The sequence below is a fragment of the Triturus cristatus genome, chromosome 1_2 (genome assembly GCF_964204655.1).
Source record: "Triturus cristatus chromosome 1_2, aTriCri1.1, whole genome shotgun sequence".
NCBI lineage: Eukaryota > Metazoa > Chordata > Amphibia > Caudata > Salamandridae > Triturus > Triturus cristatus.
In genome coordinates, this window is record NC_140580.1 from 1156187554 (window position 1) to 1156207200 (window position 19647).

At 51.6% G+C, this 19647-nt stretch overlaps 1 protein-coding gene across 2 annotated transcripts in view; it reads right to left on the reverse strand.

Annotated features, from left to right (window-relative positions):
* Nucleotides 1-19647, reverse strand: part of LAMC3 (laminin subunit gamma 3) — a 770318-nt gene that overhangs the window by 678862 nt on the left and 71809 nt on the right. The gene's annotated exons all lie outside the window — the stretch shown is intronic.

The following is a 19647-nucleotide window of genomic DNA, read 5'->3' on the forward strand; positions in this document are numbered from 1 at the left end:
ATAGAGCCAGTAACTTTACATAAAGACTTCAGAGTACATGAGCAAAATAAAATATACGAAACGAATAAACTCTAAACTCACATAAGAATGGTTGTAAGTGCACGTCTACTACAGATACTAGCGGTTAAAGTTACATATATACAAGTTGCAAATTCCCATAAAGTTGCATTTTAAGAAGAGTTGAAGCGAATAGGATGGACAAATATATATTCCATATTTACAGAGCATGATCGTCTCGCCATAGCTGGGGCTCTGGCGATGCACTTTCAGCCGTGCTTTCAGATGCGGTTACACTCACGGGCGCTGACCTTGGCCCGGAGGGACCCCCGAGCTGGGGAATGGCCCATGGGGCAGGCGGATCCGTGCCACAAAGTCAGGCCTCCCACTTGGTTCAGGCTCCCAGAGCTCCCGTTGGGTCCCGGCCTCCACGTCGCAGGGTCTGTCCTCGAGGCACCCCTGGGGGGGCCTCTTTCACTACTCCATGGTTCCTGGCCCCAGTGTCAGGCTTCGGGCCTCTCTCGGCAGCAGGCCTCCAGTGCCGGTGGCTGGGTCTCCTTGTCACAGGCCTCTTCCACCATCTTGAGAGCTGCGTCTCCGTATAAATCGGGCGCTGACCACCAAAAACCGCGCTGCTCGTTGCTTTGGACACCGCAGTCAACACTGGGGGTCCAGAGGGGTTCCATCAGAGCTCCCCCGTGCCCCCCAGCCCTTACCGCCTGCAGGATGGCATCGGATGGGGGTGGGCTCCGGCGGGAGCTCACCCCTTACCCTCCCGCCAGAGCACCGACACGAGAGCTTCAATACTCTGGTTTGACTTTTAAAAGCTTTCTTTCCTTTATTCTCTCAGATCACATGCATGGCCGGCACGTGTTTCGCGGCTCTGTCGCTTCTTCAGGGCCAATAGAAATTTCATATGCGTTCAAAATCCTACAGGCATCTTTAATGTTGAAACAGGTTGGTGGAGTGGTGCACCGCTTATTAAAACCTCGATAATAGTCAAAGAGTCAAATAAGCCTTATTCGGTGATAAGTTCCTTTTATTTTCAAAGAAGATTAGCCAGCCAACGCGTTTCGTTCATAGAATGAACTTCTTCAGGGCTGCAATTTACAATGAAAACACATAAATAGTGTGCACTCAACACATACCCGTATACACAAATGAGCGTGTGTACAGTATGGTGACACAGAAGTGAGTATGGAACCAGAAAAAAGCAATCCTAGATAGGAAGAGTAAGTGTTGGGAAGGGGAAGGCGTGAACTAGTGAACAAGTCACAAGTGTATGATAAAAGAGAGGGGGGGGGTTTGTAGGAAAGGAAGGGAGATGAGGGAAATAACCAAAGAAGATGGTTTAATAAACAAAGTAGTGACAACTTAAATGAAAATAAACTTGACATTTAGACATGTATTGAGACTTATATAATATAGATCAAACTCTAGAGTCAATGGACAAAGGACAAAAAAACAGCGAAATCAAGAAAAACATGACCAGGCACTGAAAACAATAAAATCTTAATCTATGAATGAAAATAATAATAGTAATATGTCATATTGTATGCTATTGTTGAGCCAGAAGAACAGAAAAACACAAACCACTGGCATGATATTGAACAAGTTTGTCAAACTCTTTTCACGCAAAAAGAAAGCGTGAGAAGTGAACATGAGAAAAGAAAAAAGTTAAAAAAACACACATTTGTTGAATAAAAATAGAGTCACGCTCCCTATCCCCTTGTTTCATTGAACATATTTTAAAAGAATTATTATTTGTATGCAAAGTCTTACTAGTATGAAGAAAGAAGGGATTTGTCACTAGACTAGTGAAGGTAGTAGACATTATAAAAATTAGTATTCCTGACATAAATAAGCTAAGAGGTCAGCCCACAATTTGTATATATGTACATAAAATAGAAAATAAGAAACGAAACATCCGTAGTCACAAATGAAAATATACAGTCCTACCAAGACAGCCCATATGGGTTGAAAATCACACTGTAGCCCTTGATGTCAGCAAGTAATAGCCCGCAAACATCGGTAATAAGTCCCAAAAAGAGTAAAAAAGCTAATCGAAGTACATACCAAAATAAAGGCGCTCTTGTCACAATGGGCTGACCTCTTAGCTTATTTATGTCAGGAATACAAATTTTTATAATGTCTACTACCTTCACTAGTCTAGTGACAAATCCCTTCTTTCTTCATACTAGTAAGACTTTGCATACAAATAATAATTCTTTTAAAATATGTTCAATGAAACAAGGGGATAGGGAGCGTGACTCTATTTTTATTCAACAAATGTGTGTTTTTTTAACTTTTTTCTTTTCTCATGTTCACTTCTCACGCTTTCTTTTTGCGTGAAAAGAGTTTGACAAACTTGTTCAATATCATGCCAGTGGTTTGTGTTTTTCTGTTCTTCTGGCTCAACAATAGCATACAATATGACATATTACTATTATTATTTTCATTCATAGATTAAGATTTTATTGGTTGTTTGCCACAAAACACTGTTTTCTGTGCCTGGTCATGTTTTTCTTGATTTCGCAGTTTTTTTGTCCTTTGTCCATTGACTCTAGAGTTTGATCTATATTATATAAGTCTCAATACATGTCTAAATGTCAAGTTTATTTTCATTTAAGTTGTCACTACTTTGTTTATTAAACCATCTTCTTTGGTTATTTCCCTCATCTCCCTTCCTTTCCTACAAACCCCCCCCCTCTCTTTTATCATACACTTGTGACTTGTTCACTAGTTCACGCCTTCCCCTTCCCAACACTTACTCTTCCTATCTAGGATTGCTTTTTTCTGGTTCCATACTCACTTCTGTGTCACCATACTGTACACACGCTCATTTGTGTATACGGGTATGTGTTGAGTGCACACTATTTATGTGTTTTCATTGTAAATTGCAGCCCTGAAGAAGTTCATTCTATGAACGAAACGCGTTGGCTGGCTAATCTTCTTTGAAAATAAAAGGAACTTATCACCGAATAAGGCTTATTTGACTCTTTGACTATTATCGAGGTTTTAATAAGCGGTGCACCACTCCACCACCCTGTTTCTTAATTTGTCTGCATAAGCAGTTAGCACTCTTCAACGGCAAGTGCTGGAGTTTGTTTTTGTGCACGCATTTTCCACTTTTGATGACTAAGTATTAACAAGGGAACAGCAGAAGGTAGTGCGGTCTCTGTGTCCGCCGTTGCCCGGTACCATAAACTCAGGCATCTTTAATGTTCTTTCCACAAAACCTTTAAAAACATTTCAGGAAACAAGGAATAAATTATTATTACCATCATGAAAACGAGAAACTGTACCTTGTGGAAAGAGCATTAAAGATATATGTTCGATTGTAATGCGTTTGTAATGCATATACTGGCCTAGAAGAGGAGACGAGAGAGTCGTACAACATTTGTGTTCATTTACTCCTGCTGAGTTATCAAGGCTCGTTATGAATTAACGGCGAGACAGAGGACTCCAGGCCGGAGGGCGCGCGCTTGGTTCCCATCCCATTAAGGTCTCGTGGAACAGAAAGTACCAGGAAACAGAACAACAACAGGCGCCTCGTTATCCCCGCATCTTGCAGCAATAAAACGCGAATGTCTGGGGAAAATTACACACTATAAAGCCAAAGCCCGTTTGTGAAAAGCTGATCCAGCGCCTGGGCCCTGGCACTCCCCCACTTCCGTCCACCTCTCTGGCACACACAGGGGCAGCTCCACAGAACTACTGATGGACACAGGCCACGGGAGTGGGCCCACTGAGGCCAGATGCCCTTGTCAGGGCCGCTGCCTGGAGCTGTGTCCTGGTGGGGCTGATGGACACAGGCCACGGGAGTGGGCCCACTTAGGCCAGATGCCCTTGTCAGGGCCTCTGCCTGGAGCTGTGTCCTGGTGGGGCTGATGGACACAGGCCACGGGAGTGGGTCCACTGAGGCCAGATGCCCTTGTCGGGGCTGCTGCCTGGAGCTGTGTCCTGGTGGGGCTGATGGACACAGGCCACGGGAGTGGGCCCACTGAGGCTAGATGCCCTTCTCAGGGCCACTGCCTGGAGCTGTGTGCTGGTGGGGCTGATGGACACATGCCACGGGAGTGGGCCCACTGAGGCCAGATGCCCTTCTCAGGGCCACTGCCTGGAGCTGTGTCCTGGTGGGGCTGATGGACGCAGGCCACGGGATTGGGTCCACTGAGGCCAGATGCCCTTGTCAGGGCTGCTGCCTGGAGCTGTGTCCTGGTGGGGCTGATGAACAGAGGCCACGCAAGTGGGCCCACTGAGGCCAGAGGCCCTTGTCGGGGCTGCTGCCTGGAGCTGTGTCCTGGTGGGGCTGATGGACACAGGCCACGGGAGTGGGCCCACTGAGGCCAGATGCCCTTGTCAGGGCCGCTGCCTGGAGCTGTGTCCTGGTGGGGCTGATGGACACAGGCCACGGGTGTGGGCCCACTGAGGCCAGATGCCCTTGTCAGGGCCGCTGCCTGGAGCTGTGTCCTGGTGGGGCTGATGGACGCAGGCTACGGGAGTGGGTCCACTGAGGCCAGATGCCCTTGTCAGGGCTGCTGCCTGGAGCTGTGTCCTGGTGGGGCTGATGAACAGAGGCCACGCAAGTGGGCCCACTGAGGCCAGATGCCCTTGTCGGGGCTGCTGCCTGGAGCTGTGTCCTGGTGGGGCTGATGGACACAGGCCACGGGAGTGGGCCCACTGAGGCCAGATGCCCTCGTCGGGGCTGCTGCCTGGAGCTGTGTCCTGGTGGGGCTGATGGACACAGGCCACAGGAGTGGGCCCACTGAGGCCAGGTGCCCTTGTCAGGGCACTGCTTGGAGCTGTGTCCTGGTGGGGCTGATGGACGCAGGCCACGGGAGTGGGTCCACTGAGGCCAGATGCCCTTGTCAGGGCCTCTGCCTGGAGCTGTGTCCTGGTGGGGCTGATGGACACAGGCCACGGGAGTGGGCCCACTTAGGCCAGATGCCCTTGTCAGGGCCTCTGCCTGGAGCTGTGTCCTGGTGGGGCTGATGGACACAGGCCACGGGAGTGGGTCCACTGAGGCCAGATGCCCTTGTCGGGGCTGCTGCCTGGAGCTGTGTCCTGGTGGGGCTGATGGACACAGGCCACGGGAGTGGGTCCACTGAGGCCAGATGCCCTTGTCGGGGCTGCTGCCTGGAGCTGTGTCCTGGTGGGGCTGATGGACACAGGCCACGGGAGTGGGCCCACTGAGGCTAGATGCCCTTCTCAGGGCCACTGCCTGGAGCTGTGTGCTGGTGGGGCTGATGGACACAGGCCACGGGAGTGGGCCCACTGAGGCCAGATGCCCTTCTCAGGGCCACTGCCTGGAGCTGTGTCCTGGTGGGGCTGATGGACGCAGGCTACGGGAGTGGGTCCACTGAGGCCAGATGCCCTTGTCAGGGCTGCTGCCTGGAGCTGTGTCCTGGTGGGGCTGATGAACAGAGGCCACGCAAGTGGGCCCACTGAGGCCAGATGCCCTTGTCGGGGCTGCTGCCTGGAGCTGTGTCCTGGTGGGGCTGATGGACACAGGCCACGGGAGTGGGCCCACTGAGGCCAGATGCCCTCGTCGGGGCTGCTGCCTGGAGCTGTGTCCTGGTGGGGCTGATGGACACAGGCCACAGGAGTGGGCCCACTGAGGCCAGGTGCCCTTGTCAGGGCACTGCTTGGAGCTGTGTCCTGGTGGGGCTGATGGACGCAGGCCATGGGAGTGGGCCCACTGAGGCCAGATGCCCTTGTCAGGGCCGCTGCCTGGAGCTGTGTCCTGGTGGGGCTGATGGACACAGGCCACGGGAGTGGGTCCACTGAGGCCAGATGCCCTTGTCAGGGCCTCTGCCTGGAGCTGTGTCCTGGTGGGGCTGATGGACACAGGCCACGGGAGTGGGTCCACTGAGGCCAGATGCCCTTGTCGGGGCTGCTGCCTGGAGCTGTGTCCTGGTGGGGCTGATGGACACAGGCCACGGGAGTGGGTCCACTGAGGCCAGATGCCCTTGTCGGGGCTGCTGCCTGGAGCTGTGTCCTGGTGGGGCTGTGGCTAGAGCTGCCCTGACCCAGCACTGAAAGCACACAATGCCCCAGTTGTGCTGTGGTTTCATGTCAGTGGTTACACGGGGCCAGTTGGCCATCTTGTTCCACCGACTCTTAGTGCTGATATCGGCAACCCACCCGCTGAGCAATAATAGTCGCGCAGCACAAAATAAACAGTCCACACACGTTTTGTTGGCAAAATAGTTTGCTGCAGGTTTATTACATACAAGGAGTATGCCAACTTGGTGGGTTAATTATTGGTGATCCAAGGGCAGGCAGTGGTGACTAACCTAAGCTGCCCTGCCCGCCTGATGAGCCACACTGCACAGTGGCCAACCCAATCGGTGCTACCATTTATGTGGGGGTTATCCCCCTTACATACCATGGACCCCTAGTCCATCACTTTTACGCATGCCTTTGTAGGGGCAGAGCGTATCCAGGCAAGCTGCTGGTTGCTCAGGCTTACAACCGCCCACAGGACTAGCGGGGTGCAGTCGCTTTCAACCAGGGTCCTGCCGTGAAGACTCCTGGGATTTTAACATAATGCACCCCTATTGTGCTCCTGAAAGCGTACCCCTTGTACCAATCAGCCTCCAGATTGCCTTGTAACTCCGCCAAAGCCCTGGATGTGGCCACCGTCATATCTGGGGCCCCCCACCATGACAGACCCCATAACCTCCTGCAACGTTCGGTTACCAGTCCTTCTAGCTGGACAATTCCCTTCTACCTGTAATAGGTTAACAGTCAATCATCAATCAATCAGGCGTTTGTTAAGCGCGACAACTCACCCGTAAGGGTCTCAAGGCGCTGTGGGTAGAGGGGTGCAGGTTCCAGTCCATCAAGGAGGGGGTTTGTCGAAGAGCCAGGTTTTGAGGTTTCTTGCGAAGATGGGGAGCGATGTTGTCTGTTGGAGGTGGAGCGGAAGGGCGTTCCAGGCTCTGGCCGCGAGGAAGGAGAATGAACGGCCTCCCGATCTTGTCTTTCTGGTGCGGGGGACCATGGCGTAGGAGAGCTGGGCTGATCGTAGGGTCCTTTGGGGTGCGTGGAAATTGAGTCGGCTGTTCAAGTATGCTGGTCCGGGGTCGTGGAGTGCCTTGTGTGTGTGGTTGAGCATCTTGAAGGTGACTTTAGCCTCGATGGGGAGCCAGTGGAGTGTGCGCAGGTGCTCGGAGATGTAGCAGTGTCTTGGCAGGTGAGGACCAGTCTTTTGGCGGCGTTCTGGATGTTCTGTAGCTTGTGGGTGAGGTTTTTGTTTATTCTGGCCTAGAGTGCGTTGCAGTAGTCGAGTCTGCTGGTGACCAGGGCATGAGTATTGGTCTTTCTGTTTTCGAGGGTGATCCATTTGCAGGTCTTACGTAGGAGGCGGAGGGTGTGGAAGCAGGAGGATGAGACGGAGTTGATCTGGCGTTCCATTTTGAGCTCGGAGACCATGATGATTCCCAGGTTGCAGGCGTGGTCCGTGGGGGTGGGCGGGTTTCCGAGTGCGGGGGGCCACCAGGTGTCGTTCCAGGCATTGGGGTTTGGGCCCATGGTGAGTACTTCTGTCTTGTTGGTATTTAGTTGTAGGCAGCTTTTTTTCATCCATTTGGCAACAGCGTCCATGCCTTCTCAAAAGTTGTGTCTGGCGGTGTTGGGTTCGTTGGATAGGGAGAGGATGAGTTGAGTGTCATCTGCATATGACACGATGTTGAGTCCGTAGATTCTGACGATGGGGCGAGTGGAGCCATGTAGATGTTGAAGAGCGTAAGGCTGAGGGAGGACCCCTGAGGGTCTCCGCAGGTGGTTGGTGTAGGGTCCGAGAGGAAAGGAGGGAGTCTGATCCGCTGCGTTCTGCCGGAGAGGAAGGAGCGGATCTATTCGAAGGCCTTGTTCTGGATCCCAGAGTCGAGGAGTCTGCGTATTAGGGTGCGGTGAGAGACTGTGTCGAACGCTGCTGAGAGGTCGAGGAGGATGAGGGCTACTGCTTCACCTTTGTCCAGTAGGGTGCGGATGTCGTCTGTTGCGGCGAGGAGGGCGGTTTCCGTACTGTGGTGTTTTCTGAAGCTGGATTGGGAGGAGTCAAGGATGTTGTGCTCTTTGATGAATGTAACGAGTTGGCTGTTGATGGCTTTCTCGATTACTTTCGCTGGGAACAGGAGCAGGGAGATGGGTCTGTAGTTTTTGAGGTCGGTGGGGTCCATCAAGGGTTTCTTCAGGAGGGGGTCGACCTCGGCGTGTTTCCAGTTGTCGGGGAACTAGGCGGTCGCCAGGGAGCGGTTGATGGTGTGGCGGAGTATGGGTGCGATAGTGTCGGTGGCTCTGTTGAAGATGTGGTCGGGGCAGGGGTCCGTGTGGGCCCCGGGGTGGATTGACTTCATTGTCTTCAGTGTGTCTTCGGTGGGGATGGCCGTCCAGTTGTCAATCGCTGGCTTCAGGGTGTCGGTGGTGGTTGGCTGGGGTTCAGTGTGTTGGTTGTCTTCGTTGAAGTTGTCGTAGAAGCTCTTGATTTTGTGGTGAAAGAAGGTGCTGAGTTTGTCGCAGAGGAATGTCCGTCGATTCACTGGTGGGTTGGGCGAACTCCTTGATGATGTTGAAGAGTTCTTTGCTGTTGTGTGCATGAGTGGAGATTCTGTCATCAATCGCTTTTTTCCTCGTTTTTCTGATGAGTTGGTGGTGGGCGTTGGTGGCGGCTCTGAAGTTGTTGTGGGCTTCTCTGGATTTGGTGTTCCTTTAGGCCTTTTCGAGGCGGCGGCAAGTGCGTCTGGACTCTCGAAGTTCGGTGGTAAACCATCTGGCTTTCTTGGCGTGGGTGTTGTTTTTCTTGAGGGGGGCTATGGAGTTGGTGCTGTCGGAGATCCATCTGTGCAGGGTTCAGGCTGCGGTGTTGGGGTCATCGTTTCCCACGATGGTTGGGGTGGAGTTGCTGAGTGAGGAGGTGAGCTAGTCGTCTTTTAACTGCATAATTCCCATCTACCTCTGCAGGTGTTCCCCGTCCCTATTTGGGGAACCATGTGGTGTATGCACTAAAGAGACCATGCCTTATTTGCGAAGCTCTTCCTATTTGATTTGATTTTGAATCAGGGTCGTTTGGTTTTGAATTAGGGTTGAACCAAGCCCTCCTGCTTGGTGGGCTCGTGCATGGCTTATATACCCTTCCATAGGCCAGTTCAATGGACTCAGCTTAAATTGGGAACTACTGCTCTTCTTATCCACAGCTTCATTTACCCATCTGTAGGCATGTACAATGGCCTCCCCGGAATTGAGAACAACTGTTCTCTACTTTAACCACAGTTCAGGGTGAAATCCCTATGATGCCCTCTGTGCCAATAAGGGCCTACTTGTTGGGTGTTGCCGAGTCGTGCATTTACCCATCACCGCCCAGTCACTGATTTCAGAATACGGTGGAAAACATATTGGAGTTTGCCTCCCAAGCCAATAGTGTATTTTTTTAGGCCAACACCATACACTTCTGTCTGCCAGCTGACCTTCTCCTGTATAGGAGTACAGAGCCGGCAAGAATTCTTACCCAATAGGAAATGCCAAACTACTGCCCTTGGTAACCACACTTATGCCCAATTTAATCCCTTGAGCACTGTGTGCAAAATGTGCCTTAAATTGCCTTAAATTTGGGGTTGACTAAGCCCTTGTTTACCCCTGTACATGGTTATTCTCAAATATGGGAGGGTTCAACAGATAACCGTGAGCCGCACCCGCAGAGAGAAATTTACCTTCTCCTCCAAATTTTAATGCAGACTGTGTTCTAGTAACTGTCAGCATTTGTGCTCCGAACCCTTCTTTCTCCACCTTATTGGCGTCACAGCACACACTTATGAAATGGCAAACTTACGCAACCCACCTTTTTAAAACCCACTCTATTTGCTGGTTCCTGGCACTGTACCCTTCTGCCCGTGTGTGGCCAATGTAACACCTACAGCATCGTGCCTGCCCCCGGTATTCTGCTACATTTCAGGTTCATATCGCATGCCAGCCCCTCATTGTCTGACTGCGATATTTAGATGCCGTGTCGCCGTGCTGATGGCCCCACCCTAGCATAAGTTGTCCAATTCCCAACTTCTACTAATGTGGACCAGGGATCAGCCCCAAGGGTGGGAACAGGAGGAGAACAATATGTACAGATACCTGCCCTTTCTTGAGTAATGGGAATGACCAATGTGTATTACTACATTGTGGCCTTTTGTGCTCTAACCCATTGTTTTGCCTCACTTTTGAAACCGCAGCACCTTGTTAATTGACAACTTCCACAACCGGCCTAGCTACCATGGCTACGGACGGGTGATGTTTGGCTTGCCTGAAGCAGCCTGTAACATGCCCTCGGATACCGAGTGCACATACTTTGCTGAATTTGCCCAGACATTTGCACCAACATTTTTATTGTTAAACTATGATGAACACCATAATGGAGTCAAGTCAGGTTTCAGGGAATGTATGCTTATTGCGCATCTGCCAGGGAGTACCTTGAATTGTTTTGGCTGTGTAAAAATTGTTGCTTGCGTCACACTTCAGGATTATAGAATTGAGTCAAATCTCCTGCTCTCTACCCTGCGGGTGCGCCCCGCACCTTCACAGGCATTTCTATCATTTTCAGTTTCTGACTGTAAATTGGAATGAGAATACACACACCCCTCCCAGGCCATTGCAATGTTCTGTCTGGGGGCCTGGCCTTGTCTTCGCCCTCTGTGGTGTGATCTGGACGGTCATGCTCTGCCCTGACAAGCGTCCATGGGGCATCAGCCATTACGAGTTCCCGTTTGTCTTGTGACACCCTTGCGCTGCGATAACTAACATGCTCCCCGTTATTGAACTTTGTAGTAAATCCATGGTGACTACAGCGGGGCCTAGGTGGGCGGTAACCGTGGTTGATAATCCAGGCGTTGGACCCAGTTCAGAGGGATATCCCCGGAATAATTGTCCTCCGCAAGAATAAAAGGCCTGCCAGTTTACTGGTTTGCCTTCTAGTTCCCTAGTGATTGTCGCTCCGCAATCTTCTACTCAGCCTAAGCTGACATTCATGCATTGCCAGTGCCACGCCCCCATGCCCTAGTCATACCGCACAACCTCCTGAGAGGTGGTCATTTGTCAGAGCCATGGGGGCCCTGGAATGCTCTCAACCCTCTTACTCTCTGCCCTAATGGTAAGCACCACTCACTGTTTCCCACATGGAGGCTCCCGTTATGACGAGTGTGAAAACGTCTTGCTAGAGTGGCCACCCCCGGCTATTATACGTTTGTGCCGTCCTCACCAAGCTACCTGCCTGCCCGGCTTCTGGTGCTTATGCCCACGTGGCGTTGCACACTGCGAGTCTGTATGATCCAATCTGTCCATTACTCTACTCAGTTGCAGTTTCATGTTCTGGTGCAGGCCCCATGTATGCGGATCCTCTAGAACCCCTCTGCCTCATGTGCATGGCCTAGGTACGTAGTTCCGCTCACTTGACGCTCTTGCCTGTGGCTCGAAGCAAACCCCCACCTGGGCATGCTGCTGCTGGCAGGGACTTGCTGCCAGGGGTGGAAGAAGCATGTCATTGCCATCCATGCTACCATGGATATAAGTGTGTGTACATGCCCTGTCACCCTAACCCCCCTAGGACTGTTTTTGTTGTTGCCTGTCCCATTATAAATGGCGGCACAACTTCTGATGGGATGGCCTTATGTAATGGATGCCCATATACCCTGCTTGACTAATTGTGTGATTCTAGGCAATTGTTCAATTTTTTTACTCTACCTTCATTTGACATGAGGGCACCCTGAAAAACATGTGGTCAAGACCTCCACTGTATAAACTTCCTCTTGTATTTGAATATTGAGCTATAATGCTCTTCATCTGTCACAGCCCTGGAGGGTTCCTGCTTGATGCCCTCTGAGAGAGTATGAGGTACCTGGCCCCAGCCCACTGCACACCGGAAATGACCCCAGGAGGCGCCGGACGTAGGAGGTACTTCCGGGGTAGGTGTCCCTGCAACAGGGCGCGGGGAGGTGCCTAATGCGGCACTAAGGGGGCCGCCCTCTTACAGGGCCCGCTGCGTGCGCCGCCGTCAGCCGCAAATCAGCAGGCTACAAGAACAAGTGACCTGTGAAATGGCGCTACAGTGCACCTGCATGCGCCTAGAAGCGTTTATCCACTGGTGACCGCAGAAGGCGCCTGGAATGGAAGAGAAGCTGGCTGAAAAGAGACGCTATGGAAATGGACAGGAGCAAAGGCTCCCACCTATCTCTGCAGCGGCGTCCTCACAGCTGGCACGCGGGTCAGTGGTGGCTGGACAGACGCCACAGCCTGGCAGCTCCTGGCACTAGAGACGTTCCAAGGTATGGGCAGAGAGGGCTCTGGCCCAGGGCCCCAGCCTTTCATGGGCCCCCCTGATAGAGCCAGCTCTGTTCTGCAGAGTCTTGCCTCGATGACCATGATTAATTCTTGAACTAATTGTTTTAAATGCTGTTTTCCTTTAATTGATTTTCGATGTGGCTGATCTGTGGGGGTCTATTACACACATTCTGAACAGAAATGTTGAGTTTAGCTTCCAAAATCCATCAAAAAGGTGACTTTTAGTTCGAAACAGGCACTCACATATGAGAAATGAGAGGTGTTTGCAGAAATTATTTGCAGTAATATTAGTGAGCTGCTGCTGTGATACAATATTGAAAACACACGTTACTGTCCCTGAATATTAGATGTAAACACATTTAGAATGTGGACGAGTGTGGCTGCGCACTGTTGGTGACCTGGAGAAAGATGGCATGGAAGGGCTGAAACTGGATCATAAAATCAAAGTGGATCCGAAAGGGGTCCCCAAAATATGTTAGGCCCCGGGCCCCCAAAATCCTTGAGTCTCTGCTTGGCCCCCGGCAGAGGGGGGCAGCGGGTGAGGGGCAGTGGGGAAGAGCGGGTAGGGCAGCCAACAGGGACATTTATGCTTGGATAATATGAATTCTAGCGGGACACTAGAGCGGTGCATCCGTGGGCAGCGTGGCTTCCGGCATATCGCTGGTGCTTCCATTCTGGCGCCATGTTGGCACTGCGTTGTCAGCAGGTGCCCTCGCCGTCGCCAGGTTACGAATGCAAATGCATGCTCTTGTGCCCACCCCCGCAACCCCACTCTTAGCGCCACGGCGAGTGCAGAATACAGCCCCACAGCTTATTTACCATTTGTGGAAATTTCACAGAATTTCGTAGGCCTCTTGGATGTTTCATTGGCGACAGGCTTCAATTTAAGGCGCTATAAGGCCCGGGGGAATTTCACTTACACCAGAGTAATCAGAGGAATTTCTGTAGTTCCACGTTACACTTTGACGTGGAATTACTGATAATAATGCGATTATTTCTTCTCGTGTAATTAAGAGTACGTTGGTGGAAAAAAACACTGCGAGAGCACATATAGTGAGCCTTTAGAGCTATTTCTTAGCGTAAATGCGTCCTCGTGCTCGTTTTAGCCATGAGGGTGCATTTTGCAGTAAGGATATATCGCTAAATGTTGGGAGTAATTTGGGGGAAATCCTACGGCGAGAGCACATGTGGCAGCTATGAGCGGCTGCTCCCTCCTGCCGTTCATGTTCTATCGCTATTAGCCCCGTTTCCGAGCGCAAAGTGCATTCTCGTGCCCATTTTAGACGCGAGAGGGCATTTTTGCCACAAGAAATAGCACTAAATGCAGAATTACACTTCTCGCGTTATTATGCATAATCTCGTGGAATTCTTCGGTCCTTCGCATGATTATGCTACACTGGATTACACGCGCTGCACACCCCAGGCGCTATGCCTCTTTCGCCAGGCGTTTTATGGAGCTGGGCTTTCCTTCCTCTAGACTCCGTTACCCGGATGTCTTTCTCAGTTCTCCTTCCGGTCGGAGTGTCTGTCTTTACTGGTTACCCCCGTATAGTGACCACACCGTCATCCGCTCCACTCAACACGCATGCACAAACGTCACCCAAAGATTACACTGACACTTTCATTATGGGTGAAGAACTGCTGCAGGTTTATTTCATACAACATAAGTATGACGATAAGTGGGTTATCTTACGGGCGACCCAGGGCAAGCAGCCCCTCGCTGCTCCGCCCGCCTTGCGAGCCAGCACGCACGGTGGGTCGATGCCCGACAGTGCGGCACATTTTTTGCAGATCCTCCTTTGGATCACGTGATCTAATACTCCCGCCCCTTTTAACGGGGGCGGAGCGTGTTGTGGCACACCCCCGGTTGGTCAGGCCCCCCAACCGCCCGAAGGACTAACGGGGCGCCGTCGCGGTCTTCCCAGAACCTCCTTCGGCTCCCGGACCTTGGCTCGGGCACCCTTACTGTGCCTGACAGGGGTACCCTTACTGTACCGCCTGTCGCAGAGGTACCCTTACTGTACCCTTCTGCCTCCAGATCGCCCTGTAACTCCGCCTGCAACGCAAGAAAAAACATTAAAACATTCCAATAGCGCGCTGCCTCTGCCGCGCAGGGTAAGCGGAAAGGGTGGGAATTCGTGTGGCCAGGAGGAGCGGCGCAGGAAGCAGAGGAAGATCTGAGGGGGTGAGGCGCTTAAAAGGGGGGGCTAGCCTCGCCCACCCTCGTGGCACGCCACCCCAAGACAGAACCCATTGGGGGCTCCCCTCCCCGGGGCGCGGCCTCACTAGAGAGGCGGAGCGGGGGGGGGGGGAGGCTCCGACGGGCGGCCACTAGAGGGCTGCCCTGCTGATGTCCCCCTGCGTGGGACGCGGGCAGCGGCATAGTGACCACACCGTCATCCGCTCCACTCAACACGCATGCACAGACGTCACCCAAAGGTTACACTGACACTTTCATTATGGGTGAAGAACTGCTGCAGGTTTATTTCATACAACATAAGGATGACGATAAGTGGGTTATCTTACGGGCGATCCAGGGCAAGCAGCCCCTCGCTGCTCCGCCCGCCTTGCGAGCCAGCACGCACGGTGGGTCGATGCCCGACAGTGCGGCACATTTTTTGCAGATCCTCCTTTGGATCACGTGATCTAATACTCCCGCCCCTTTTAACGGGGGCGGAGCGTGTTGTGGCACACCCCCGGTTGGTCAGGCCCCCCAACCGCCCGAAGGACTAATGGGGCGCCGTCGCGGTCTTCCCAGAACCTCCTTCGGCTCCCGGACCTTGGCTCGGGCACCCTTACTGTGCCTGACAGGGGTACCCTTACTGTACCGCCTGTCGCAGAGGTACCCTTACTGTACCCTTCTGCCTCCAGATCGCCCTGTAACTCCGCCACAGCTCTGGGGAGGCTGCCGTCGCTGCCAGAGCCCCCCCTTCCTTCCTTCGCTGTTATGGGTGCCCTGCCCCTGCGAGCTGGCTTTAGTGGGCTATATTATGGAACCTGTTCTGTGGCTCGCAAATAACATCAATAATTTGCAACTTTACTCAGAACACCAGCGCAGACTAACAACGGGGATTTCCACCAAAAGTGAATTGGCGCAAGGATGTCTCTTGGCCCCACTGCTGTTCAGCTTATACGTCACAGATGTTCCTAACTTCTTTGCGATGCAACTGCCGTTCATCCAAACGTAATTGTGTGACGATCTAATTAGTGTCCTTTGTCGCTTAGAAGTGTGTTTCCAACAGCTACAGCACAATAAAGCAAGATGAAGGTAACGTGTGAGTTACTGCCTTCCCTACGTTTATCAACACAAGCTGACATCACGGGTATCTAATGATGGGATGGGTGCTTACAAACTGTGAACATCAGACAGTAGGGGGGGCAACAGCCTCTGTCTTTGTACTCTCACCCAGCACACGGGCAATATAGCTCACTGTCCCTGGCTGCTTCATGACACTGTCTCTCAATAGATAATGCCACCTTGGCTAGTGACAGCATTCTTGGCAAGTGATTCGTTGAGACAATCTCACCTTCCTACATCCCGCAATAAAATAGATAAAACTGCTATCTCTGCCGTATTCACCTTTTCGGCCAACGCTCCCTATGTTTGTTTCCTTTCACATCTCATTATTATCCTATTGTTTACCACCAAAGACCAATATCTCAGCAACATCCCCCGGTTTTGGCCTCCCCACTGCCAATAAGGACCTGGCATTCTCGGGATCTACCTTAACTAACCAGATAATACGAGTTATATTGCATATTCTAGCAAATCAAGTTACATTAATTGGATGGTGGAGTCTTATTCCAGCCTTGTTCTTCAATCGTTCATATAAATTCAAGCTACGATAAATATTATGAATATGAACAACAGACAGTATGTGGGCAACAGCCTCTGTCTTTGTACTCTCACTCAGCATACGGAAAACATATGCTCACTGTCCCCGGCCGCTGCATGTCAGCGTCTCTGAATGGTTAATGCCACAACCTTAGCTGGTGACAGCATTATTGGCAAATCATTCGTTCGGACAATCTCGCCTTCCTACAGCATGCCAAGACAAATGAATGAAAGATCGATAAAAACTGCTAACTCTGCCGTATTTGCCTTTTCGGCCATTGACTCCCTACTTTTGCTTCCCTTCACATTTTATTACTATCCTATTATTACTGCAAATTAACCAATATCTCATCAACAACTCCTTGTTTTAGCCTTTCTACTGCCAATAATGACCTAGCATTCTTGGGATCTATCGTAACTAACCAGGTAATACAGGCTTAATGAATATTTTGCAAGTTAAGTTATAGTAAATAGGTGATCGAGTCTTCTTCTAGCCTTGCTGTTCAATGGTTCATATAAACTCAAACTAAGATAAATATTATTGAAATATTTCGGTTCATTCTTACTTTTAATTTACTTATAATTAAAGTTCATCACCTGAAAACGATACCCACAACCGCCCTGGCTAAAGCGCGGGGGATAGGTCTTATTGAGGCAACCCGGCCTGCTTTTGGTTGCAGGGGCTTGCCCCCCCCAGTGTATATCTGGACCTGTTTCTATATGTTGCCTTCAGCTGATACTCCTGCAGGCCTAACCCATGGCTTTGGTGCCTGGCTCAGTGTGCTGATGGCTGGTGTTTGATCAAAAGCTTGATCAACCATAAAAATGTATGCCTGTGTAATATGTACATTTCACGCACAGTTATTACCAATAAATTGTAACATGTATTAGCAAAAAGGGGGCCAAGTACTCTATAGGTGCTGAATAACAGATGGTTATTGCTCTCCAACTCAATGGTACTCATTTTATCCATCTCCGAATGATACCAGGCTGGAAAGACCCATAGGGATCAGAACTGTGGCCAAACCCAGGCCATTATAGTCCCCTAGGCCACCAGGCCCGACTCTACAATTAAGCACACTTCTGGCAACCTTTGCTGTACACGTTGCACAAATGAAATCAGTATTGAAAGTGGGAGCGCTTAGCATAGAGCCAGTCTAACTACTTGAGGAACCATGAACCCTAGAGAAAATTCTTGTCACAAACCAGGTGAAATCCTCTTTTTTCCTACGCGGTAACCCCTACGTCGACATCCTCTCTTCAGTAATGCAGGCGTCTACACGTATCTGGGATCCAACCCACCCCCCAGCGATACACTAACATTTCAATGTACCCAGATGAGCTGTATGACAAGCTGCACTCAATACCTTAGCATTCCTTATGGCAACTTGACTATTCACGAGGTGCACATAATACATTGATACTATTTCCCAACTGGACCCAAGCCACTCTAGTTGAGCGCCCCGGGCTGACACCCACAACCTGTTGTGAGCTGAACACTATTTACGCTTCTCGCACACGGCACAAGCGTCTCCTCCTTACCTCGGTAACGCGTGTCTATCTCCCGCAACAGGGAGACGCTGCGCTGAATCTCAAGCGGCAGCGACTCGATGCAGTCCATGTATTGCTCCACATACGAAGCAAGTATGGTGCGATCCTCCTCTACGCCAACTGGGCTACTGCTGCCACCGCCACCCCCGGGGAAGCCTTGCTGCGGTCCCAGCATCCTAACACAGGGAAGGCTCAAACTAAAACCGCGGCGATGGACCGGGGATGGTCATCCTGCTGGGGGAACTCTACAGCCTTCCTCTGTTTCTAAACATTGCCTTTCCCGGTACCGGGGATTCTCTCCGCCACTACCAGTTGGATGCTTTCTGCGCATGCGCCAACATATTCCATATAAGGCAATACACTGACTTTTACAATTCCCGCATTTGCTTCTAGAAGCTTATTGGACTGAGCTCCCGGGTATTGGGGTCTGGGCATGCTTGAAGTTAATCTGATAATGGGAATCTACAAGGATGCCAGCAAGCAGTGCATACCGTGTACTCAAGATAGTTCCTGTTTCAGGGGAGGGGTGGGAGGCAGTCTAGGTGCTGGGCCCGGGCCTGTATTGCCAGACTTTCGGACAGGCTCGAGCGCAAGCGCGCCGCAAACAAACGCCCCCCCCCCCCAGCTAAACTGGGCCTCGAAAGCCCCCAAAGGCGCTCAACGTCGCGCTGTGGAACGGCACGGACGAGTGCGATATTCGCACCAGGCCCCCTCAGAGCTCTAGCTCCGGGCATGCCACCAAGACCCCCTCGGTCTAACTTCCGCCCCAGTGAGATGCCAGGGCCTAACGCATTGGTCGGCTCGGATACTTGCCTCGTACCAAAAGAAACTGCTAGCTCCCTGCTCGCCTGAAAGCCCCGGCTGTGACCACCTCCCTGCCCCCTCCCAGTCCCAGGCCCCGGGTACCCGCACGGCCCACAGGCTCGTCTAAATTAGGGCCCGGGTGAGAACATGCTTGGGACCGGTCCCTAAGTGGTGGGACCCAGCTGGGGAGGAGGGCGGGTGTCAAGAAACTAACCTCGTGGTCCTTCCCGCAACGATCTCGAAACCCGACGAGTCGGCGTCAGAATTCGCGTGGCCAGGAGGAGCGGCGCAGGAAGCAGAGGAAGATCTGAGGGGGTGAGGCGCTTAAAAGGGGGGGGGGCTAGCCTCGCCCACCCTCGTGGCACGCCTTCCCAAGACAGAACCCATTGGGGGCTCCCCTCCCCGGGGCGCGGCCTCACTAGAGAGGCGGAGCAGGGGGGGGGGGAGGCTCCGACGGGCGGCCACTAAAGGGCTGCCCTGCTGATGTCCCCCTGCGTGGGACGCGGGCAGCGGCATTCTGAGATCCACCCCAGGACGCTTTTCTTCCCTGTCCTAGGGCCTTCCCTTTTGAATCCTCATTTTACCTACGTGCAGCACAGGATTATATCACCTTCAGGAAGGCGCCAACCCTCACATCTTTTGTTGATTCCAGTGTCTCATTTGTAGTGTCAGTTTAGCGCCAAGATGCCTATGTATGATGGCGCTATGTCAACTTTTCCATCTGTTCATTCATTCAAGCTTTTCGTTACCCTTGTATGGAGGAGCTTTATGATGACGACGACAGATCACGTCATGACCCTTGTGCGGGACTCATCGGCGATGACGTATCGCGCCATGTGCCTTTAATATGTGATACAATAAAGACAGTTTGACTTGGGATGGGGACGCAGTTTTCCATCCAGACATCTTGCAGGTTTGTGCGATCGTGTTTTGTTTTTATAAGTGCTCAGCATCAGCAAAAACAAGAAATAAACTAGATATAACCACGCTAAGATGTGTGCCAAGAACATTTAAGAGTATGTTCCCTTTTTGTAAATTACGTGCATCTTTTACACATGTTAAGGAGTAAGTGTTGCTGTAGGTGATTCAAATACAACATTTTCGACCAGAGCAGGTAGGTAAGAATGGGGGCA